Consider the following 26,555-nt stretch of genomic DNA (forward strand, 5'->3'; position numbering starts at 1 on the left):
CAGTGTATGACTACAGAAGCAATCAGTATATAATCAGAATCTAGAATGAGAGCAAAAATTACAGTACTGGTGAGTGCCAAATAGCAGAGCAAGTTTTTGGCAAAAATGGACACAAAACAGGGCAGACAGATAGTAACACAGAGTGGTGTGACAGATTTAAGTGTTTAATTGAAAGACATTGACAGGAAGGTGAGTAACAAACTCCTGGCTGAAAACTAGGTGTTGGTCTTGCTAATGTGTTTGCTATACATATTGTACTTCAGCTGACTGTGAGCTTAGAAAAATAAAGGTATTGCAGTAGATAACCCTGGCCAGTCAAGAGTAGAGATCACTGAGGTATTTAGGTTTATAGGTGGATACTAGGCTAACAGCCCTGGAGCCCATGTAAGCCTAGTCCAAAAAGATTCCCTGGCATCATGCTGCCTGACGTTAGTCCTCAGTGCCCTACAGAAATATGATATTTAATTAACAGGAGCTGACAGACACTAAAGTTTCCCCACAAGAACTTGAATTCACTTCTGTCAACTTTCTTATGTGTTTTTACTTCCAATCTTTCTGGAGTAGCAAAGCACTCTTCACCAGTCCTGATTTCCACTTCAGCAAAGCAAATAGGGTGTGAAATAGTGTGTCTGTGTGTGTGTGTGTGTGTGGGGGGGGGGGGTAATTTAACTGCATTATGTAAAACAGAAGCTATGTAAAGGGAATGAGAGAGAAAATGTGTACTAGTGCATTATTGTCTTAATACCAAAGGGAAATTAACAGATTTAGGAGAATATTCACACTTCAGCTCTGGCAAATATTACCAAACTCATTCTGTACACTTTTGGCAAATTAAATAATAGCCATGTGATAGCTAAAGACTGAGCACAAGCAATATAAACATATCACTACCTTTTATCAAATGACTGACACCCTGCACTTGCTATTAAAGTGTTCAGTAGGTAGTGTAAAAAAAGAAATAATAAAAAAAAACACATTCAGTAATGAATGCATGGTAAAAATAAAGAAAGAAAATATCTCTAATGTGTTACAGAAGCTTCAGGGTGTATGTCACATCCATCAGTGTCTAGAAGAAAAAATAAAACACACTAACCTCTTGTTTACAGACAGAACATTTATTACTACCTTGTTTATTTACTTAATTGCATCGTTAGACATATAAATTATCCACAGTTCAGAATTAGAATTAATGCAGGTACAGATTATGAAAGCTTGTAATATCAAGGTACAGGCCCTTTAACAAAAAGAAAAAAAAATATGCTTCAGTACTCACATTTAGCAACAACTTTTAGTACACCAAGAAAAGTAAGGTCATTTTAATCATATTATTGAAACATATTACACATACATACTCATTTCTGTAACAAAGTCCAAATAAATTGTGCTTACATTTTGAGTTAATCTGTTAGCATGGGAAATTCTTCCAGCAACACCTTTCTCTGGTGTAGCAGCTTAGCTATTGAAAAATGTTGCCCTGGGAGAAAGCAAAGCCAGTATTGGAGGCAGAGGGGTGGCAGAGGGGAAAAAAAGACACTAGGTGTGTAAGAGACGTGGCAGGGACCAAAGCATCCCCCTACACTGGGAGAGCTGTGTATGACAACATAAACAATTAGTGGATCTTAGGAATCCAGAGTGAAAAGGACAGCAGTACATGGGAGCATAAAGTAGCAGAACAAGTTTTTGGCACAAAATAGAGAAAGAAGAACATATGTAGGTGGGTGGGAAAACAGAGTGGTGTGATAGATTTAAATTGTTCAATTTAAAGATGTTGGCAGGAAGGTGAGTAACAAAATCAAGACTGAAAAATAGGCTTTGATCATATTAATGTCTATGAACCCAGTTTGTTACTCTTTTATGCATAGAAAAGTAAAGGTAGTGCTATAGAATAATCCTAGCCAGTTAAGAGTAAAGATTATCCCCTGGATTCACTAATCTTCCATGCAGGACTAGCTTAGTCCTGCACGGAAGCTCCCATTTAGGAGCAGGATGGCAGTGCACCATGCATATTAATGAAGGCATACTGCCCGAGCCCTTAGGCTTACATGGAGTGTGTACGAGTGCAGGGGGTGTGTCTGAGAGCAGAGTTCTCAGAATAAACATGCCCTTGCAATGTAGAACAGCAGAAAGTGGTAAGAAATGAGTGAGACCGCCCATAGGTGTCCACATATCCGCACCAACAGTTCCCCATGTGTACAACAGCAGTAGTACATTAAAATGAAATGAAGAAACCAGTGTATTTATTTTGTTTAAAAATCAGAGTACAGCTAACCATAGGTGCGTGGGTATGCCCATCGCTTAGCTATGGTTCAAGCAGCTTAAAAGGCTGAAGAGGATAATGCCTAATAAGCAGGCATTCATAGGTTCATAGGTTCATAGGTTCATACTAGGCTATCTGCCCGAGGGCATTTATAAGCCTAGCCCATTGTTTTGTGGCTTACGCCACCCCTTTAGTATGGGGAACTATACCCATTATTTTGCTGTGCCTCTGTCGAGCAGTGACACTGAGGTAATTCCTGGGGTATATCTGCGATCTCCCATCCATTGGTCAAGATTTCTCTTGAACAAGGCCAGCGAGGTGCTCTGCCTCACATGTACCGGGATTTTGTTCCACAGCATAGGGAGTCTTTGGGTGATGAATCTATCCCTCCAGCACGTCCTATTAATAGCCGTGTCGAGGTTTAAGTCTCCGCCCTTGTGGCTCTGATGGATCTAGATTTTTGAGGTGAAGCATATTCATCAAATCTGGGTTTGACATGGCCTTGTATGTTAGGCAAAGGTCACCTCTGAGCAAGCGGTGGCGACTGAATAGAGCTGGAGTTCTTTCAGTCGGGCAGCATAGGACAGATTTTTGAGACCCTTTATCCTTTTGGTGAGGAACTTTGTGGCCTCTCCAGCTGCTGCAAGTGTCGGGTCAGATACATTCGAATGGGGCATTGTACTCAATCATTGGTCTGATGAGTGATGAGTAAAGGGAGACTATGACCTCCCTTGATCTAGATGAGAATCCCTTCATGATAAGGTGGGCAATGTAGAAGGACTTCCTAACTACTTTAGCTACATGGGTGTCGAATGACAGACTACTATCAACCTAGGTCCCCAGGTCCCTGATAACTTCTTCTGTGCTCAGTGGATTGCCACCTATTTGGTAGCTAGGGGTAACCTTGTTTTTCCCGAAGGGTATGACTATGCATTTTTGGCATTTAACTTTAGGCCGTGGCTCTGGCACCAGTTATCCGTTTCTGTGAGACCCTTCTGAAGGATATCTGTGTCAGATGTGTTTTCTACTATGGCCCAGTTTGCAGTCATCTGCAAACTTTGTCAGCCATAACCCTCCTGTGTTTGCTTGTACTTGGAAAAGTAGATGCCAAACAAGAGTGGGCCCAGGACTGAGCCCTGTGGGACACCACTTGTGACAGGCTTTGAGTCTGACATGGCGCCAGCAACTCTGACCCTGTGGGTTCTGTCACTCAGCCAGTTTGCAACCCATCTTGTGATGTATGGGTTAACATTTAAGCTGATGAGTTTTTCAATGATACCCGAGTGGGGTATTGTATCGAAGGCCTTAGCCAGATCGAGGTAGGCTGTATGGACTGCCTTTCCCTCATCAATGGCTTTGGTGACTGTTTCGAAAAAGTCAACCAAGTTTAAAAGGCATGATCTGCCTTTGACAAAGCCAAACTGGGTTGGATCCAAAGTCTGCAAATTCCCTATGTCTTTATTTATGAGGTCCATTATGATCCTCTCCATGGCTTTGCAGATAAGGCTTGTCAAGCTAATGGGCCGGTAATTTCCAGGGTCTGTGGAGGCACCGCCTTTGTGAAGTGGGACCACAGTTGCAGTGCGCCACTCCCTGAGTACGTATCCAGAGGTAAGACTTTGATTAAACAGCTGTCCTAGCTGTGGGTTTAATTCCTCATTGAGTTCGTGGAGCACACAGCCGGGGACACCATCGGGTCCCATGGATGCTGTGTCTTTTGCTTTGGAGAGAGCAGTTCTCACTTGGGCGCTGGAGATGTTTGGGGGCTGCACTCATTTGGTATAGATATCTCTCCTTTTGGGGGAGGGGAGAAGTTTGCACTGAACCTGTCAGCCAGTATGTTGGCAATGTCTGTAGGATCAGTAATCTTCACATCATTTTGAACTAGTTCTGAGCATATCTGGGAGTTTCCTCCTAGGTTTCTAACATAGCTAAAGAAGGCCTTATGATTGTCTTTTGAGTCTTTAGCTATTTTTCTCTCGAAATTTGCTTTGGATGATTTTATGAGAGCTCTTAGTTTTTACTTATAGTGATCAAGGGTGTCTTACCTTTTAAGGATTTTGCTCTATCTTGTAGTAGCTTCCTCCTTTTGTTGTAGAGTTTGTTTATGGCTGGGGTCCACCAGACTGGACGCTTGCCTTTGGTACAAAGAGTCTTTGTTTTGCTTGGGATTGCCTTATCCATGCAGTCCTGCAGGTGCTGGTAGAAGGCGTTTGTAAGTGATTCAGCGGCTTGAGTATTGTTTTCCGTCGGCTCGGGGCCTGAAAGGAGACCACACTAGTCTTTAGAAGTGTGAAGTCGGCTTTTGAGAAGTTCTTTACTGTGGTCTTTTGTATTTCAGGTGGGGGTGGGATGAGGACCTCCAGCGAGATTAGTTTGTGATCTGATCTCACCAGTGAGGGGTATACTTCCGGTGTTGAACATTGTGCTCCCATGTTCGTGATGATGAGATCAAGTATGTTATCTCCTCTTGTGGGGATGGTGACTAGTTGTTCCATGGCATTTGAGTTTATGAATTCCAGGAACTTTTGGGCTAGGGTGTTTGGGCTTGAGTAGTGTTCCCAGTCTATATTAGGGTAATCGAAGTCACCTAGTATGATGGTGTTTGGTGATACATTTATCCTCCCTAGTGTTTTCAGGAAGGCCATGTGAGTTTCTTGAGTTTGTGAGGGTGGCCTGTAACATGCTACAATTTGCAGAGCAGTCTTGCCTATGGTTAATTGCACCTGGATGGTCTCCGATGCATCGTGCGTTGCCACCAGTCTTGAGGTGTGGGTGTCCTTGATGAATATGGATACCCCCCCTCCTTTCTTGGTATTGTCCGGATTTTGGGGCCGGAACGCATGATATGAGGTAAAACCTGATAGCGCTGGGGTGCTCTCAGGAGCCTTGAACCAGGTTTCTGTCACAGCACAGACATCGATGTTCTCCATACTGAGAAGGGCCTCGAGTGCGTGCATTTTGAGATTTAGACTTCTGGCATTGAGCAGCATTACCCTTAGTTTTTCCTTTTTTGTGTTCTAGGGTGGTAGGTTTAGAATTTGAGCCTTGCCTAAAAAAGGCACTATGGGGGTGGCAAGAGCCTTTGCTAATATCCGGAATCCCAGGGGTGACAGGTGCAAGCCGTCCCTTGCGAAGCAGCGTGGCTTGTCCAGCATGTCATCCCAGGCAGACAGATACTGGATCCCCTTTGAATGACACCAGTGTTTAAGCCAATTGTTAAAGCTGATCATCTTATCTCTGTATTGTGGCATCATTCTTGGTGAAGGTAGGATACTGCTCAAGGTCAGGGTCATACCTGCCTGGGCTACATAATCAGAGAGCTCCTCAATGTCTCTTTTCATGTAGTCCAAGGAGGTACGTCTCAGGTCGTTTACACCAGCGTGGACAATGACTGAGTCATATTTGTACCTGCTGTTGAGAGACCTGAGTGCTTGCGTTATGTGGTGGATTCTAGCGCCCGACAGGCAGCTTACTGTGACCTTCTCCTTACTCAGTCTGGTGAGCGGGACATCAGTGTGTCTGACTATGGAGTCACCAATGACTAGTGTGTCTGGCATTGTGTTTGGCCTTAAGGGCTGTGACTGTTTGACACTCTGACTGTGAGGTCACAGTCTATTTTACATGGCAAAGCACATTATAACCAATAGTTTTGTTGCAAAACCCACTAAATAACACACATTTTTGAACTGGAGTACTGCAGGAAATGCACATGTGAAGTATCAGTGTCATAATGAATAAGGTACTTGTAAGCATTTTTAAGCACAAATAAGCATTAGTAAGCATAAGTAAGCACAAGTAAGCACAAGTAAGCATGTTTAAGTGTGTATGTGTGGGGTTAAGAACTGCCTACACAGATTAAGCAATGTGGAAGCTAATTGAGTATAAGAAACTGTAACCAGAAGGTAGCAGTGCTTACCGCCGCGCAAACATGTGCACACCTGCTTACAACTGCTGTAAAGGGCCTTAACCACTCAGTATCCAACAGCCTGTGTTCTGCCCAGCAACAAAATAAATAACCTCTGCAAGGCTCAAACCCAAGACACTGTACATTACAGTCACTGTAGTTAACCACAAAACTATCATAGCAGTATATACAATTGAGGTTTCAACAAACAAATCCTCACCATAGGAAAATCAAACTGAACATGTGAAAGGAATCTATGTACAGTGTGATGTTGTATAACCTGCTACATAACATAAATATGTGAACTGGGATACTGCAGTAAGGCCAGATGTGAGGTGTAATTGTAATAAAGTGTTGAAGTCCCCAGGACAACATACAGTGTACATACACATGAATCACAGATACCAGACACAGATATAACATGTAACAAATAATAAATCAATGCCAAAAGGGAAATATAATGTTTATTAAATATTAAGCAATGCTAAGCATTGCACAGCTCATCTTACTTGGTGTAAGCAATGTGTAGGCTGGCTAACTCAATCTGCCCAGTGGTATTCCCCTTTAAGCAATGCCAACATTAGGTAAGCAGGTGCACCCATAGCTTAGCCTTTTCAAAACCATACAATCATGGGAAAGTGTGGGAAATCAGGTGTATGTAAACCCCACAGTTGTGAATACTTCCCATAACTGGTTGCAGCTCCCTACTGTCGGCAGAATGGCTGGAGTTGGGGAAGGCACTCGATTTACAGCACAGTGCTGGGGCACCTAGGAGTCCAGATACATGGTATGGCTCCTGGTAAAACACCATGAGCAGAGATTACTGCAGAGCCAGTACCAGGACTCTCAATATAAAGTAGAGGCCTGGGACAGTCTCGCTCATGACCTCACCAGTGCCACTGATATCCCCCAGACTGGTGAGCAGGTCAGGCATCACCATGCTGACCTGAAGCGGTGAAGGGGAGATCTCTTGGACCAGTGGATCCAAGAATCAAGGCAGATGGTCAATGCCCCAGCACTGAGTAAGTACCCATTCTATGACATAGATAATGATTGCCTAGCTTGTGTATACTATGGATATGTAATGGCTAAATATCACTGTATTACTCTGACAGCTGCAGAAGAGCGGGCTGTGAACCAGCAAGCCCATGCTGCTAGGCTGCAATGGCTGCGTCGCGAGGCAGGTTAGTAATAATCCTGCATATACTGTCATAACAAATAAATATAACAGTTCTAGAAAGTGTTGTACCAGTATAAAATGTATTGTGTGTGGGATGTACTGAATAAACTAGACAATATGGCAGGAAGACTGTCATAAAGGTAGTGTGGAAATACAGGTGTAATATCTAGTGATTAAATGTATAACCCCTGGAGTGCTTGTGTACATTCTGCTTTCATGTGTCGTTGTAGTGTTGCATTCTATAAATAGTACTGTTGTATTAAGCAGTCTTACCCACACTGCTGAATGCAGATAAAATGTGTAGGACGTTCAGTATAACAATGTTGGAAGTCCCAAGATGTCAGTCATATTGTACAACTGAGGGAGACCTGGACAGAAAACATTGGAATGCTTCACACCAATTTCCTGATAGCACAGTGTGCTGTGATGATGACGACTGTAATGTTTTTACCACACACAGCAGGGGTTTGAATCCTGGGAGTGGTAGTGCATTGTATGCATAATCATACCCCACAACTGTACAGAGTTTGTGAGAATGTTCAGATAGAAAGCTGTATACATAATTAGACACAACAGTACATAATTTGTTGGAATTTTCAGATAGTAATCTGTAAGCATAATCATAACCATCAACTGTACAGACTGTGGCAGAATGTTCAGGTAGTAAGCTGTATGCATAGTCATACCCCTCAACTGTTCTGATCTGTCCAGCATGTCCAGATAAAGCAATGTAAAAGCTAACTGAGTGTAAAAAACTGTAACCAGAAGTTAGCAGTGCTTACCTCCACGCAGATCCATGAAAATCTACTTACAACTGCTTTAAAGTGCCTTAATCATTCTGTATCCAATGGCCTGTGTTCTGCCCAGCAACAAAATAAACAGCCTCTGCAAGGCTCGAACCAACGACCATGCACAAAGTGATTTACTACTAAGCCATGTCAGATATGCAGAAATATGATGTTTTCAGAAACATGCCCCAGGATTCCCACTCCTCTTTTCTTGATGTACTGGAAAATATTAGGGTTCAACCAAACACTCTAATAATGGGTGACTTCAGCTACCCCACCATTAACTGGGAAAACTACTCATGTGCCAACTCCTTAGTGCAACGCTTTCTGGAATTCATAAACTCCAATGCCCTAGATCAACTTACCCACACCCCCACCAGGGGCAACAATACCCTAGACCTAGTCATTACCAACATGAGTGACCGGTGTTCCACACCTGAAGTCAACTCCTCGTTGGTCTGATCCGACCATAAGCTAATCACCCTTGATATCCACATCCCACCCCCACCCCCCATTAAGGAAACCACAGTAAAAAATTTCTCCAAAGCCAACTTCATGCTTCTTAAGACAGAAGTAGTGAACTTCATGACTCCCATGCAGATGGACAATACAGTTACAACTGCTGAATCCTACACAAATGCACTCTATAAGAACTTACATGAGTGCATGGATCGTGCTATCCCAAACTGAACCAAGACGTTATCCTCCAAAAAAAGGAAGCCAATCTGGTGGTCCCCTGCCATAAACAAACTGTACAACAGAAGGAAGAAACTGTTGCAAAAGAGAGGAAAATCCCATGAGTGGAGGAGCTCCCTGGTCTGCCTCAGTAAGAAGCTGAGATCCCTTATAAGATCCTGCAAAGCTAGCTACGAAAATAAAATCACCACTAATTCCAAGGACAACCACAAAGCATTCTATAGCTATGTCAAGAATCTCAATGGCAACACCCAGATCTGCTCTGAGTTACAGCACAAAGGCACGAAAATTACAGAACCAACTGATATTGCCAACATCCTGGCAGATAGGTTCAGTGCTAACTTTACCTCCCCCTCACCCCCTAAAGGGCCCATATCTATACAGAAAGAATGCAGAGTCCCTGTAATCACAACTATGCAGATGAAAGCTGAACTCTCTAAAGCCAAAAACACAGCATCCATGGGACTGGACAACATCCCAGGCTGCATTTTACACAAACTTCAGAATGAACTGGCTCCCCACTTAAGCACCATGTTCAATAATAGCTTTGCATCAGGCTTTGTGCCCACTGAATGGCACAAAGCAACAGTTATCCCACTCCAGAATGGGGGAGCCACCACTGATCCTGGGAACTATAGACCTATTAGTCTGACAAGCCTGGTCTGCAAGGCCATGGAACGTATCATCATGGAACTCATAAACAAAGACATTGGTAACCTCCAAACTCTGGATCCCACCCAGTTTGGGTTTGTGAAAGGCAGATCATGCCTCCTGAACCTGATCGACTTCTTTGAGGTAGTCAAAAAAGCCGTAGATGAGGGTAAGGTAGTTCACACAGCCTATCTTGACCTCGCCAAGGCTTTCGACACCATCCCCCATTCTGGAATTATAGCTAAACTCAATAAACTAGGCATAAATCCCTACATCACAAGATGGGTTGCCAACTGGCTCACTGACAGAACCCACACTGTAAAAGTTGCAGACTCCAAATCTGACCTCAAACCAGTGACAAGTGGAATACCACAGGGTTCTGTCCTGGGACCGTTCCTGTTTGGTATCTACTTCTCTGAAGTACAGGCTAACACAGAAGGCCTCTGGCTAACGAAGTTTGCAGATTACTGCAAACTAGGAGCCATAGTCAAGTCCTCAAATGATGTGAACATCCGACAGAAGGGCCTCTCTGAGACAGATGCCTGGTGTCAGAGCCATGGCCTCAAGGTCAATGCCAAAAAGTGCAGTGTCATCCCTTTGGTAAAAACTCTGTACCCATGAGCTACCACATAGGCAGCAATATACTTAACACCAAATGCGTGATAAGAGACCTTGGGATCCAGGTGGACAGTAGTCTCTCCTTTGATAGTCACATTGCCACAGTAGTCAGGACGTCCTTCTACATGGCACACCTCATCATAAAAGGGTTCTCATCCAGGAAAAAAGAGGTCATCGTTCCCCTCTACTCGGCACTCATTAGACCCATTATAGACTACAACGCCCCTTTAGGAATGTACCTCACAAGACAACTGCAGCAGCTAGAAAGGCCACAGAAATACCTCACAAAGAGGATTACTGGACTCAAACAAATGCCCTACACTGACAGCCTCAAAAAACTCCAGCTTTACTCCGTAGCATATCGCCTACTCTGAGGTGATCTCTGCCTAACATATAAAGCTGTGTCACACCCAGAGCTGTTGGACATGCTTTACCTAAAGAAATCCCAATCCCTCCGAGCTACACGCTCTAGGGACCTAAACCTTGTCACTACAATAAACAGGACATGCTGGAGGGATAGATTCCTATCCCAGAGACTTCCCATACTCTGGAACAGGCTACCCATCTATGTCAAGCAAAGTTCTTCATTAGCACTCTTCAAGAAAAATCTTGATGAGTGGATGGGAAATAGGAAATACACCCCAGGGATCACTTCTGTGTCTCTGCTCAACAGTGGCACAGGAAAATAACTTTCTTGGGTGGCGTAAGCCAGGGAACCTTGTTGGCTAGGCTTACGTAGACCCTTGGGCTAATAGCCTAGTACCTACCTATGAACCTATGAACCTATAACATCCAGCCCAGTCATGCAACAGTAAAGAGACTGTATACCAACATCTAGATGTATGTGTGAGTGTAAATATATTAATATCTAAACAGATACAACATATCTATATGTGTATATATAATATATATATATATATATATATATATATATATATATATATATATATATATATATATATCTTTATATATGGGTGTCAGACTGATGCTCAACGGTGCTTTTCACCGAAGGCTTAGTGGCCGGACATACTTATGCGAAAGTGCTTTTAACTGAAAAAAGCACTTTTGCATATGTATGCCTGCAGCCAGAGGGAGTTGTGGGGGAATGACTGTTGTGGAGATTGCATTACGATGCAGGTAAGGGAATTTTTTCCTTTTCCCCACTGTAGTGTGATCTCAGAGTGAGAATATTAAAGTAAGGGGGGTGTGGGGGGGGGCATGGCCCCCCTGCATAAACACTTTTTTGTTGTTTTTTTCTATTTTTTTTTTGATGCACTTTAACAAAAGTGCTTTTTTGGTAAAAGCGCTTTCGTTAAAGTGTGTTCGGTGATGTTGAATTCGAACTGTTGAACTGTTGTTCAGCAGTCCTAGATCCATATATATATATATATATATATATATATATATATATATATATATATATATATATATATATATATATATATATATATATATAAATATACAGAAATATATACATATACATAAATATATATAGGTTCATAGGTTCATAGGTTAGTACTGGGCTATCTGCCCGAAGGCATATATTAGCCCAGCCACGTTGTGTGGTATTCACCACCCCTTTAGTAGTTCCCTAGACCCTTGTACTAGCAGCTGGTATCCTTGGCCCCTATCTAGTAGTGCTGTTGGTGTGATCCCCGGTGTGAACTTTCTGTTACCCATCCACTCATTAAGGTTCCTCTTGAACAGTGATAGTGATGGGCTCTGTCTTATGTAGATCGGGACCCTGTTCCATAGTAAGGGAAGTCTCTGCAAAGGGAATCTATCCCTCCAGCATGTTCTATTCATTGTTGTGTTGAGGTTTATATCCCTAGAGCATGTAGCTCGAGTAGATTTGGTTTTGCTAAGATGGAGCATGTTCAACAATTCTGGGTTGGACATGGCTCTGTACGTTAGACAGAGATCGCCTCTGAGAAAGTGGTATGCAACAGAGAACAGTCTTAGCTTTTTCAATCATGCTGCATAGGGCAACTGTTTGAGGTCAGTAATCCTCTTGGTGAAGTACCTCTTATATATGAGCATATATACATGCAAATGTCGACACCTACACACATATATATGTCAGCACCTATATGCCCACATATATACAGCAAGTTACATATATGTACACAGATATATATCTCCATAGGTATATACGGACATAGTTATAAATATGTAAGCAAATATAAATACCTATATAGGTATATATGGCCATACATCTGTAGATAGCAATGGTTGATTAACAGAAACATATATGTCCACATGCACCGTTAATGGGGTTGAGAGGCTCCAAACAATATACATCCTGTACAAATTACCATGCCCCCCCACAGCCAAATACGTCCGCCCTGCAATACACTACCAAGTTTATTTAATTTTGTTTTATTTAAATAGGAATTTAAATTATTTTACTTTTGTTTTTTTATTTTTTCTATATTTCATTCCCCTCTCCCCCACCCACCAGGCAGGCCAACCAGTACAGGCCCATCCATGCCAGCCTCTCCTCAACCCATATTTTCTTTACCTACAGTTCGCCCCCCCCCCCACTCCCTGCTGCACACACACAGTCACCATCCCTTCCATGGTTACAGGCCTGTAGCTACCACACCACCACACTTTGCCCACCCTCCACTCCACTCCTCCTCAGGACTCATCTTGTATGTTGTCCCGACCCAAGTATCTTCGGTTTTCCAAACTCTGCAGTCCATGCACATATGAACAAAGCCATGCTTACCTGTGTAGACATGGGGCCGGATTCAGGAAGGCTTACACGGAGTTCAAGAGTAGTGTAAGCCTCCGTGTAAGCCTCCTGATTCAGGAACAGCCCAAATCTCCGTGTAAGAGACAGCTAACACGTCTCTTACACGGACTGGGCGTGGAAATGCTCAGTACCTCATTTGCAGCTGAAAGATATGCAAATGAGGTATCTGAGCGATCCACGAAGCAGAAACCAGTCCGTGTAACGGACGTGTTAGCTGCAGAAATGTACTCAGCTGACAACTGAGTACATTTCTGCAAATAAAACGGAGCTATGTCAGCTCCAAATAAAGGGTGCATTTGTGTCATTAAGCATGCCAATGGCCAAATATGTGGCCATTGGCATGAAAAAGTGTTGCAAAAATATGTAATATAACTTTTTTTTTTCCACGGGATTTTGAGGTTTAACTGCAGCACACCAGCATAAGCGGTGCGCTACCTAAACTAAAAACCGAAGCTTATAAGCCCACAATTGTGGGATTTATGTATTACATGTAATGTCAATGGAGGGACTTGCAGACCAAAAACAATATGGCCTCCGTTTAGTGGTTGTCAAGGGGGGGAAGCTCCGTGTAAAACATGTAACTAGTCATTACTAGGCAATCCTATGTAAATGAGGGTTACAATACTGAATCACACTGCCACATAGGTAATGAGCACTTTCTGAGTAGTGTAAGAGTTAGAGAAAAGGGAGGAACAGGGTAAGAGGTAGGTGACATCACGGGGGGGAAGGATAGATACAAATGTACCAGATTGGAGGGCAATGTAAGGTGAAAGATGACAGACAGACTTCAGGGAGGAAGGTGTGTCCCAACAGAACACTAGGAAAGTCAAGAAACTGAAGGCTTACGCTATCCCTACACTCAAAGTTTCTTGATATACGTGCATGCGCGCGTGTGCACGCGTGTAAGGCAGGCTCAACATATGGGAGCGTGTTGCAAACCGTGTACAACGGTTTGCACGGGCGTGCACATGTTTAAGGCAGTGTGCACGTGTTTTAACATGAATCAGCCTAGTTCACACCGTGTAAGGATGTGTGCGCGTGTAACACCGTGTAGGGATGTGTGCACGCGTTTAAGTGACTGTGAGCGTGTTTAAGCTAGTGTGCACATTGCTCCCCCTCAGGAAACAGAGAGGAAACAGGAAACAACTACATTACACAGAAACTGCCAGAGGATACTGCTGCAGTTAATTGTTGGAAACAATTGGAAGCAGGCAATTATGCAGGCAAACTAGAAGCCCAACCCAGCACTTAAAACACTGCAAAGAGCAGTGCAGGGTGTTTCTCACAAGAGATAGTGCAAGAAACTAAGCTATCAGAATTGAAAACTGAAAAAGCTGAACTCAGAGCAGAAATGCTAGGGGCTGCCATAGCTGTTATAATCAGGCAAAGGTGAATTGCTGAGGGTGGTGTCAATGCAGATGCTGACAGACAACCCAGAGTGAGGAGAAGGAGAAGAGTATACAGGCCCAGGGTCACCTACCATGGGTTACATGAGCTGGAGATAGTAGAGTGCTACAGAGTGGACAGAGACCTTCTGCAGCAGATTGTTGAGCTGTGCAGGCCACATCTCACACACAGAACCAACAGAGGGGAACCCATCCCAGTGGAAACCAAGGTATGTGTTGGCCTAAGAATACTAGCAACAGGTACCTTCCAGAGACCAACTGGTGATATGATGGGGATATCACAGGCATCAGCCTCTAGGGTACTGCACCAGTTCCTGGATGCCATGTCAGCACATGTCGGTGATCATATATATGTCCCTAACGACCGTGAGGTTGTGGCCAGCAATATGCGTCTCTTCCAGCAAATAGCGGGATACCCTGAGGTGCTGGGTGCAATAGACTGCACGCACGTATGCATCAAATCACCAGCTGGTGAGCGGGGTAGAGTCTACATTAACTGCAAGGGATACCCCTCCATCAACTGCCAGGTTGTGTGTGATGCCCAGGGCATAATAATGAATGTGTGTGCTGGCTGCCCTGGGAGCTACCACGATTCCCACATCTGGCATCTGATGCAGCTGTACCAATCATTTGCCAGTGGGGACTTCCCACACGGACACCTAGTGGGGGATGCAGGTTATGCACTTGAGCCGTGGCTGATGACACCCATCAGAAATGCACACACACCTGAACAGGAACGCCATAATGAGGCACACGCACAAACACGTAATGTCATAGAGCGTGTGTTTGGGCTGCTCAAGTCACGGTTCCGGTGTCTGGACACATCTGGTGGAGCCTTGCAGTACACACCAACTACATGTACCCAAATGGTCATGATATGTGCTATGCTACATAATATGATCCTGCGGAAACAGCTGCAGCAGGACCAGCACAGGGCTGGGCCTAACATCCCCCCACCAGGCTTGTCAAGCTGATGGGATGGTAGTTTCCGGGGTTGGTGGAGGCACCTCCTTTGTGAAGTGGGTCCACCATTGCCGTATGCCACTCCTTGGGCACATATCCTGAGTTGAGGCTAAGATTAAACAGCTGCCCTAACTGCGGGTGTAATTACTCATTGAGTTCATGGAGCACACAACTGGGGACACCATCTGATCCCATGGATAAAGTGTTTTCCACCTTGGATAGAGCAGTACCCTCCCCAGCATTGGAGATGTTTGGGGAGCTACAATCCTCTGGTGTAGATACCCCTCCAGTTGGGGGGAGGGGGGGTAGAAATCTGCACTGAACCTGTCAGCCAGTATGTTGGCAATGTCTGTAGGTTCAGTGATATTTACATCATTCCGAACTAATTCTGAGCATATCTGGGAGTTCCCTCCTAGGTTTCAAACATAAGTAAAAAAGGCCTCATGATTGTCCCTTGAGTCCTGAGTGGGTTTACTCTCAAAACTCACCTCGGATGATTGTATGGGGGAACCCAGTGTTTTACTCACAATGAGCAGGGGTGTCTTCCCTTCTACGGATTTCGCTCTATCTTGTAGTAGCTCCTTCCTTGTGTTGTAGAGCTTGTTTATGGCTAGGGTCCACCAGACTGGATGCTTGCCTGTGGTACAAAGAGTCTTTGTTTTGTTTGGGATTGCCTGATCCATGCAGTCCTGGAGGTGCTGGTAGAAGGCATTTGTAAGTGATACAGTGGCTTGGGTAATGGTGTCCGCTGGCTTGGGGGCCTTGAAAGAGACCACACCAGTCCTTAGAAATGTGAAGTCAGCATTTGAGAAGGTCTTCACCGTTTGTTTTTCTATCTGGGGTGTGGGTGGGATGTGGACTCCCACTGAAATTAGTCCATGATCTGATCTCACCAATGATGGGTATACTTCTGGTGTTGAACAGTGTGACCCCATGTTCGTGATGATGAGTTCTAGTATGTTGCCTCCACTTGTGGGGATTGGGACCAGTTGTTCCATGGCATTTGAGTGTATGAACTCTTGAAACCTTTGTGTTAGAGTGTTGTGGCTTGATTAGTGATCCCAGTCTATATGTGGATAGTTGGAATCACCCAGTAGGATGGTGTTTGGAGATACATTTATCCCCTTCAGTGTTTGCAGGACAGCTGTGTGAGGTACCTGAGTTTGAGAGGGTGGCATGTAACATGCTACAAACTGCAGAGCAGTCTTGCCTACGGTCACTGGCACCTGGATGGTCTCTGATGCATCGTGTGTTGCCACCAACCATGAGGTGAGGGTGTCCTTGATGAATATGGACACCCACCCTCCTTTCTTGGTGTTGTCCGGATTCTGGTGCCGGAACGCATGATATGAGGTAACACCCGATAGTGCTGGGGTGCTGTCAGAAGCTGTGAACCAGGTTTCAGGCACAGCACAGACATCAATGTGCTACATACTGAGAAGGGCATAGAGTGTGTGCAGCTTGAGGTTGAGACCTCTGGCATTGAGCAGCATTACCCTTAGTGTCTTTCCTTTACTGTGTTCTAGGGTGATAGGTGTAGAATCTGAATCTTGCATAAAAAAGGCACAATGGGGGTGGCAAGAGCATCAGCCGAAATCCGGAAGCCCAGGGGTGACAGGTGCAAGCCGTCCCTTGCAAATCAGCGTGGCCTGTCCAGCATGTCATCCCAGGCAGACAGACATTGGACCCCCTTTGAATGACACCATAGTTTAAGCAAATTATTACAGCTGATCATCTTGTCTCTGTTTATGTGGCATTATACTTGGTGAAGGTAGGATACTGCTGAAGGTCAGGGTCATACCTGCCTGGCCTACATAATCAGAGGGATCCTCTATGTCTCTTTCCATGTAGTCCAGGGAGGTACATCTCAGGTCGTTCACACCAGCATAGATAATGACTGGGTCAGACTTGTACTTGCAGTTGAGTGACCTGATTGCTTGCATTATGTGGTGGATTCCAGTGCCCAGTAGGCAGCTTACTGTGACCTCCTCCGTACTCGATCTGGTGAGCGGGACGTCAGTATGTCTGACTATGGAGTCACCTATGACAAGTGTGTCTGGCATTGTGTTTGGCCTTAAGGGCTGTGACTGTTAGGCACACCGACTCTGTGGTCAATGTGTTGCATGTGCTGTGCCCTGTGGAGGCAGTTGTGTGAGTGTCTGTTGTGGTGGCCACTGCCGTTTTGGTAGAATTCTGATCAGAGCCTCCGAGTATGTCTCTGTGTGTCTATGTGTATGATCTTAAGTTGTGATAGTGCCATGTGAGACTGGATTTGTGATGTGTGTGGTTACCTTCACCTTCTCTCTGGTCTTGCTAGTCCTATGTTGAGAGAGCTCAGCCTCCACTTTGGCTATATAGTTGCATCTCTCACATGTATATGTGTTTTATGGGAGAAGGAGAGGGTTGTCAGTGTGCATGAGGCAAGTGTAACATTGCCTCAATATTCCCAGGTTCACCAGCTGAGCAGGAGAGGACACTAGCAACTGATCCCTAGACATGCTAGAAAGAATAGACAAAACAATGTTGGAATACAGGGAGATATCAAGCCCCCCAAACCACATCATAGTGTTTGACTGACAATACCTACACATACACCAGCATTTCATAGTGTCATAGTCTACTACTAGGCTATCTGCCCTAGTGCATGTATAAGCCTAGCCATAGTGATGTGGCTATTGCCACCCCTTATAGTGGTAATAAGTGTACAGAATAGATTCTGAATATTGTGCCTCTGACTTAGTAGTGACACATTATGACCCGCTTACGTAATTGAATAACATGACTGTGCCTCTGTCTAGTCTGTGCCTCTGTCTCATATGCAGTTGTCCAGATGTCTCCTGAAGAGAGTCAGTGAGGGACTCTGTCAAACATGAACTGGGATACTCTGCTAGAGTGTGAGATGCCTCTGAGTTATGACTCTGTCCCTCCAGCATGTCCTATACATGTATGTGCTGAGGTTCAAATCCTCAGCTCTCATGGCTCTGGTGGATTTGGATTGCTTGCAGTGGAGCATGTCCACCAAATCCTGATTGGACATGGTCTTGTATGTCAGGCATAGGTCACCTGTAAGTATGCGGTATGACACTGAACAAAGCTGGATTTCCTCTATTCTGGAAGCATATGACATGTGTTGAAGAACCCTGGTCTTCATGGTAGGTACTTTTGGGGTGTCTCCAGCTGTTGCAAGTGCTGGGTGAGGTGCATACCATATGGGGCTTTGTATTCAATCATGGGCCTGATAAGGGAGAAGGATAGTGGAACAGTGACCTCCTATGATCTGGATGGAAAACCCTCCATGATAAGGTGGGCAAGATAGAAAGTCTTCCTAACCACTTTGGCAACAGGGGTGTCAAAAGAGATGTCACTATCTACATGTGTCCCCAGGTGTCTGATTTGTTGTCTGTGCTCAGTGGGTTGCTGTCTATGTATTGATCTGTGGGTACTTTGTTCCTCCCAAAGGGGATGAATACACATCAGTTGCATTCAGTTTCAGGCCATGCATCTGGCACCAGCTATCCGCCTTTGTGACGGCATTCTGTAGTATGTGTGTGCCGGCTGATGTATTCACTATGGTGCCTAGGCTGCAGTCATCTGCAAACTTTGTCAGCCACAACCCCCCTATGTTTGCTTTCACATCTGAAAAGTAAATACCAATTAAGAGGGTCCCAGGACACATCCTTGTGGGACACCACCTGTGACTGGCTTCGAATCTGACAAGGCACCTGCAATGTTGACTTTATGGGTTCTGTTTCTTAGCCATTTTGCAGCCTATCCTGTGACATATGCTGTTATATGTCAGCTGTTGAGCTTGGCTATGATGCCTGAGTGTGGTATTGTGTCACAGGCCTTAGCCAAGTGCAGGTAGGCTGTGTGGACTGCGTAGCCCTCATTGATGGCCCTACTGACAGTTTCATAGTAGTCAACTAGGTGCAAAAGGCAGGATCTGCCCTGTACAAAGCTGAACTCGGTGGGAACAAGGGTCCGTAGGTCAGCAATGTGTCTGTGTAAGAGCTCCATAATGACTCTTCCCATAGCTTTGCAGACAAGGCTGGTTAAGCTTGTGTGGTGGTAGTTGCCATGGTCTGTGGAGGCATCTCCTTTGTGGAGTGGGACCACTGTTGCCGTATGCCAGTGTTCAGGTACATATCCTGTAGCAAGACTAAGGTTAAATAGCAGTTGTATATACGGGTCCAGCCCTTCTGGAGTTCACATAGCATGCAACGGGGATACCAGCAGGTCCCATGGATGCTGTGTACTTGTCTTTGCTGAGTGCGGCTCTCACATGGACATCCAAGATGACAGTGAGGTTACATACAGCAGTAATAACTATCTTCTTTTGGGGGTGAGGGTGGGGGTAAATCACACTGGAGCTGTCTGCGGAATGTTGCCAATATCTGTCAGGTCACTGGAATATATGTTGTTGTGTACCAACTCTGAGCATATCTGAGGGTTCACAACCAGGTGTCTGACATAACTGAAGAAAGCAGTGTGGTTACCTTCATTGTCTTTAGTGATTTATGTCCCCAAGTTGACCTTGCATGTCTTTATGAGATAATGTAGCTTTCTACTAGTGCTGATCACAGCTGTCTTCCCTTTTGGAGATGTAGCTCTGTCTTGCATTAGTAACCCTCATCTGTCATACAGTTTGTTTATGGCTGGGGTCCACCAGACAGGACACTTTCCCTTTGTGGAGAGGGTCCTGTTTTTATTTGTGATTGCATGGTCCATGCTGTCTGACATCTAGCTAAGGGGAGGTCATTGTGGTTCTGCAGTTATCTTTCATCAGCATTAGAAATGACCACAACAGCCCCTGTGGGGTGTACCTCATGCAGACACATCCAGCACCTGTAAAGTCCACAACAGTACCTCACCAGGAGTATGAAAGAGCTGGAACACATGTAATGTGTAGCCTGATTAAACAGAGTGCAGCTCCACACACTGCCATGCTGTCCACCCAGATGCAAGCTGTGCCTGATGTAGAAAGCCATGTCCAAGCTGGAATCAATGCACATGCTGCATCTTGTACAATCTGAATGGCAGGGAGCTATGCACATGAGGGACCTGAACCCCAGCACTGACATACATAGGACAGGCTGTACTGCATTATCCATAACACAGAAGCCACCCCACGCATGAGTAAACTACCAGTACAGGTTGTCCGTGAGACACTCGTTGAGTCCCTCAACAGGAATCCTAATGAGTGGATGGGAGATGGGAGGTTTACCCTGGGTATCAATGTTATGTCACAGGTAGACAGAGGCACAGTATACTAAACAAGACATATGTCATGGCAAACTACACTTACAATGTGTTGATGGACAAACACACTCTCCGACTAGCATTAGAAATGGCCTAGGGCACATCGGTAGTGTTTGCCAATGTACACCCATGTTGTGGAATATACTACTGATGTTGGATGAGGCTGTTGTAAGTAGTTCACATCTGAACATAATGCAACATGGTCAGATAGGTTCATAGGTACATAGGTTTATACTAGGCTATCTTCCCTAAGGCAGGTATAAGCCTAGCACAGAGTTCATTGGCGTACACCACCCCTTATATGGAAACAGTACTGTGCCCATTATTTTGTCATGCCTCTCTCCAGCAGTGACACAGTGACGATCCCCGGGTTAAACATATTACCTTCCATCCACAGGTCAAGATACCTCTTGAACACAGCCAGCAAGGTGCTCTGCCTCACATGGACCGGGATTGTATTCCACAGCATAGGGAGTCTCCGGGTGATAACTCCATCCCTCCAACATGTCCAACGTACATCCCTGCTAAGGTGTAAGTCACCTCCACTAGTGGTTCAGGTGGATCTGCCGATTCTGAGGTGGAGCATGTCCATTAATCCCTGTTTGGACATGGCCTTGCATGTCAGGCACATGTCACCTCTAAGCAGACGGTATGTGAGTGAATAGAGTGGGAGTGTCTTCAATCTGGCAGCATATGACAGCTGTTGGGGTTCCTTGATCCTTTAGGTGGGGGACATTCAGGGTGTCTCCAATTGCTGCAGATGTTGGGTGAGATACATCCAGAATAGGGCATTCTACTTGATCACCGTTCTGATAAGTGAAGAGTACAGGGAACAATCACCCACTAGATCTGGATGTGAATCCCATCCTGATCAGGTGGGCAATGTAGAAGGTCTTTCTAGCCACATGTTGTGCACTTTGACTTCAGGCCATGGCTCTGGCACCAGCTATCAGTTACCGTGAGTCCCTTGTGAAGGATATCCGTGTCTGATGCACTGTCCACTATGGCGCCCAGTGTGCAGTCATCTGCAAACATTGTCAGCCAAAGTCCTCCCATGTTGGCCTGTACTTCTGGGAAGTACATGACAAACAATGGGGGTCAAGGACTGAGCCCTGTGTGACACCACCTGTGACCAGCCTGGAGTCTAACATAGTGCCAGCAACTCTAACCCTGTGGGTCCCGTCCTTAAGCCAGTTTGCAACCCATCTTGTGACATATGGGTTTACATTTCAGTTGTTAGGGGTTTCCACAATACCTGAGTGGGGTATTGTGTTGAAAGTGTTTGCAAGGCCAAGGTAGGCTGTATGGACTGTCTTTCCCCAACAATGGCCTACGTGACCGTTTTGAAGATGTCAACCCAGTACAAAAGGCATGATCTGCCCTTGACCAAGCCAAAATGGGATGGGTACAATGTCTGTATGTCCCCCATATCTTTGTTTATGAGCTCAATTATGATCCTCTCCATAGCTTTGCAGACTAGACTTGTTAAGCTTATGGGGCAGTAATTACCATGGTCTGCAGAGGCACCGCCTTTGTGCAGATGTGCACAACTGGACCCTAACCAGGCTGTTGTGCACACTATGGAAATGTAAAGCAGTGATAGGACTAAAGCACAGGATACTGACCACCACAGTGAAAGTACTGAACCACTACACTATACAGTACTACAGTGTTAGGTCAGTATGAACGGATGTTGACAATTGTGTGCAAAGTATCCCATGCAAAACCTGCAGGCACAGTATACTCCCTGTTGTGTTCACACAAAAAGCATCTGGACAGTAACTACACAACATGGCACAGAACACACAACCATAAACTGGAGGTATTTGTTGAAGGTCACACTCATCCACAAATGTGATGTGCTGCAGAGTTCAACATATGGAAAGCCCACACTGGGCATGCTCACACACAGATAAATGAGACATCTTTCACACAACATGCCATGGGAAGGCTGAACTGGGCATGCTCACACACTTGGTCCAAATGTTACTCCTAGCAACTGTGAAAACACACCGGAGGATGCTCATTCCCCTTTCTAGACACTGATCATGTAAGCACCCTATAAGTATATCAGGAGAAAAGGAATCTCTCAATAATCTGAATAGCGCGCTCTGCTAATGCGTCCGTCTCTAGTGTCATAACATAGTGAGGTAGGGGTTTGAATCCAGCAAGTGGCAGGTGTGTGTGAAGGGGGGTAAGTGTGTATGAAAAGAACATCCCTTTTGGCAACTGGGAAAACACACCACAGGACGCTCATTACACTCTCTAAACTCTGATGATGTCAGCACCCTATAAGTATATCATGTGAAAAAGAATCTCCCAGTAATGCAAATAGCGTGCTGCACTAATGCGTCCGTCTCTAGTGTCATAACATAGTTAGGTAGGGGTTTGAATCCAGCAAGTGTGTGTGCAGGGGGGTAAGTGTGTGTGTCAGTGTGTATGAAAAGAACATCCCTTTTGGCAACTGGGAAAACACACCACAGGATGCTCATTCCACTTTCCAAACGCTGATGATGTCAGCACCCTATAAGTATATCATGTGAAAATGAATCGCCCAGTAATGCGAATAGCGTGCTGTGCTAATGCATCCGTCTCTAGTGTCATAACATAGTTAGGTAGGGGGTTGAATCCAGCAAGTGGCAAGTGTGTGTCTAGGGGAGTACGTGTGTGTGTCAGTGTGTATGAAAAGAGCATCCCTTTTGGCAACTGGGAAAACACACCACAGGACGCTCATTACACTCTCTAAACACACCACAGGACGCTCATTACACTCTCTAAACTCTGATGATGTCAGCACCCTATAAGTATATCATGTGAAAGGGTATCTCCCAGTAATGCGAATAGCGCACTATGCTAATGCATCCGTCTCTAGTGTCATAACATAGTTAAGTAGGGGTTTGAATCCAGCAAGTGACATGTGTGTGTGCAGAGAGGTAAGTGTGTGTGTCAGTGTGTATGAAAAGAACATCCCTTTTGGCAACTGGGAAAACAGACCACAGGATGCTCATTCCACTTTCTAAACTCTGATGATGTCAGCACCCTATAAGTATATAATGTGAAAGGGAATCTTCCAGTAATGCAAATAGTGCACTGCGCTAATGGTTTGAATCCAGCAAGTGTGTGTGCAGGGGGGGGGTAAGTATGTATGACTGAAATCCCCCTTTTGGCAACTGGGAAAACACACTACAGGATGCATGTACCCCTTTCTAAATGATATCACAATTATGTATGGCTTTTGAGTACAGACATGCCACGTGTGTTTTGCCCACACAGAATGCCCATGTGTGCGGGTTGTCCCTCACAATAATGCATGACATTGATTAAACCAGTTATGGCAATGCACACATGATGTATGTGTGTGCCAAATACACATATGTACCTGTGACCTTCAATAGTTACCATGTGTGATGCCTGACACATGTGAATACATGGTATTTGCACAGGGTAACATTATGACTGTGGTCTTCTGTGCAGGTGCTGCATGTGGGATGTGTATATACAGTGTGAGATGTAGATGCTATCAGCCTAGTAGTGAGGGATACACACCTGGTCTGGGGCATGTAGTCTACATGTTGCTGATGTACAGGTGCTGCATGTTTTCACCTGTTGTGGGAGTGGTAAAAAGTTATTCCACAGCAATGCAGTGACAGCATGCTAAGAACCGTTCAGCCAGGGTGTCGTAGCTACACTAATTCATTAGCATTCAGTAATATGTCAGAATCCCTGGTGAGGGTCTGATGCTAACCAAGGTCAGGGGTCTACCAGCCTGTGTCACTTGCTCAGTGATCCCTTCCATGTTCCCTATCATGTATCCCAGTGAGGGACATCCCACATCAGCTGTGGTGGCAATGGACAATGACTGAGTCATATGTGTCCATGCATCTGACTGACCTGTATGTTTGTGTTATGTGGTGGACTACAGTGCTCCATGAGCATATCACTGTGACCTACACATTGCCCAGCCTGGAGAGCATGTTCTCACTGTACTGGACAATAAAGGTACCTAACACAACTGCGGCAGTAGTGTTGTATAGCTGTACAGACTGTGCTTGTTTGACACACAGGATTTGTGTGCTATGTGTTATGCGTGCTGTGTGCAGGCCTAATGTATGCCTGTGTGCCAGCTGCAGAGATGTCTGCCAGTCATGCAGGATGCTATCCTTAGGCTCCACAACTGACCTGGTGTGTTTCCATGCTTGTATTGCTATCCGTGTAGGTCCACATCAGATTGGTATTGCTGTCACTGTAGTATTTCATGCCACCAGACAGGTTATGCCAGTACTGGGTTCAGAGTGCTTAGTCCACAGTTCAGCCATGTGTTTCCATCTCATACATGTGTTGTACATCCATGGGCAGGGGATAGGGTTGACTGTGTACATGTGGCAGCTGTGACATTACTACATGACACACATATCCCACAACTGTACCATAGAGGTGACTGACAACTGACCTTTGCACATGCTACCATAGTATTGAGATTGCATTGGTGATTAACAGCACATAGGGCCAATGGTGAACAAGATACATAGGTCCATAGGTTCATACAGGGATGTCTGCCCAGGGCATGTATCCCCCTATGCAGAATGTGTGTGGCTTTCAACATGCATTGTAAATCTGTCTTGCTATGCCCTTTTCCAAGGTTAGTATACTGTGCCTCTGTCTCACAGTGACACATAAGTGATACCCAGGGTAACCCTACAATATCACATCCAGTCATTAATATCACTCTTGAAGACAGTCACTGAGTCAGTCTGCCTAACCTCTATTGGGATAATATTCAAGAATGAAGGGAGCCTCCAGAGTTGTGAATGTGCCCCTCCAGCATGTCCTATGTATATCACTCCTGAGGTTCAAGTCGTTCCAGCATGTATCCTGATGGGATCTGGGTATTCTGAGGTGCAGCATGGCCATTAAGTGAGGGTTTGACATGGCTTTATATGTCAGGCACAGATTGCCTATGAAGAGGCAGTATGCCACCAAGTAGGGTTTGCAGTAACCTGCGACTTGCTCAGCCACAGTACTTCCATGTTGGCCTGTAGCTATGGTAAAAATATAATGAACATGACAGCTCCCAGGGCTGAGCCTTGTGGGACACCACTTGTACCAGGTTGGAGGCTGACATGGCTCCAGCAAGTCTAGCCATGTGTATTCTGCCCTTGAGCCAGTGTGCAATAACCATAGTGACATAGGGGTTAATATGTACACTGGTGAGCTTCCCTATAATGCACAAGTGGGGTATTGTATCAAAGGCTTATGCAAGTTCCAGGTAGGCTGTGTAGACCTCCTTCCCCTTGACAGTAGCCTTGGTGACTGTTTCAAAGAAATCAAACAGGTTTGAGAGGCAGGATCTGCCATTAACAAAGCCAAACTGTGTATGGTGACATGTCTGTAGGTACACAATATCTAGATATGTGAGGTTCATGTTGATCCTTGCCATAGCTTTGCAGACAAAGCTAGTCAGACATATGGGGTGAATAGTGTCCAGGATCCGTGAAGGCACCACCTGAATGTAGAGGTACCACTGTTGCTGTATGCCACTCTCTGGCCACATATCGTGTAGTAAGTCTGGGATTGAACAGTGGTGTTATTTCTGGGTGTAGCTCTTCTTGTGGTTCATGTAGGACACAGCCTGGGACACTGTCTGGTCCCATTGATGCAGTGTTTATTGCTTTGGGAAGGGCATCTCTTACCTGAGCATCTGTGATGTCAGGGGGCACTCTGCCAAGACATATTTGCCCTTTGGGCGTGGTGGGGGAGAAGGCAGCAGTGAACCTGTCCACTAGGATGATGGCAATGTCTGTGTGTTTTGTATTTGTGTGACATCTTGGATTACCTCTGAGCATATCTGGGTAGTACCACCGGGTTCCTAACATAACTACAGACAGCCTTGTGATTATCCTCAGTGGCTTGTGGAATCTTCTCTCAAAGATGGCCTTAGACAATTGTATGGGTGCCTGTAGTTGTCTTCCAATAACCATCAGTGGTGCCTTCACATTTTGGGAGGTTGTTGTATCATGTGGTGGCATCATCCTTCTATTGTATAGTGTGTTTATGGCTGGTGTCTGGCACCCA

Source organism: Protopterus annectens, chromosome 5.part0 (assembly GCF_019279795.1).
Source record: "Protopterus annectens isolate FY-2018-M chromosome 5.part0, PAN1.0, whole genome shotgun sequence".
Taxonomy (NCBI): domain Eukaryota; kingdom Metazoa; phylum Chordata; order Ceratodontiformes; family Protopteridae; genus Protopterus; species Protopterus annectens.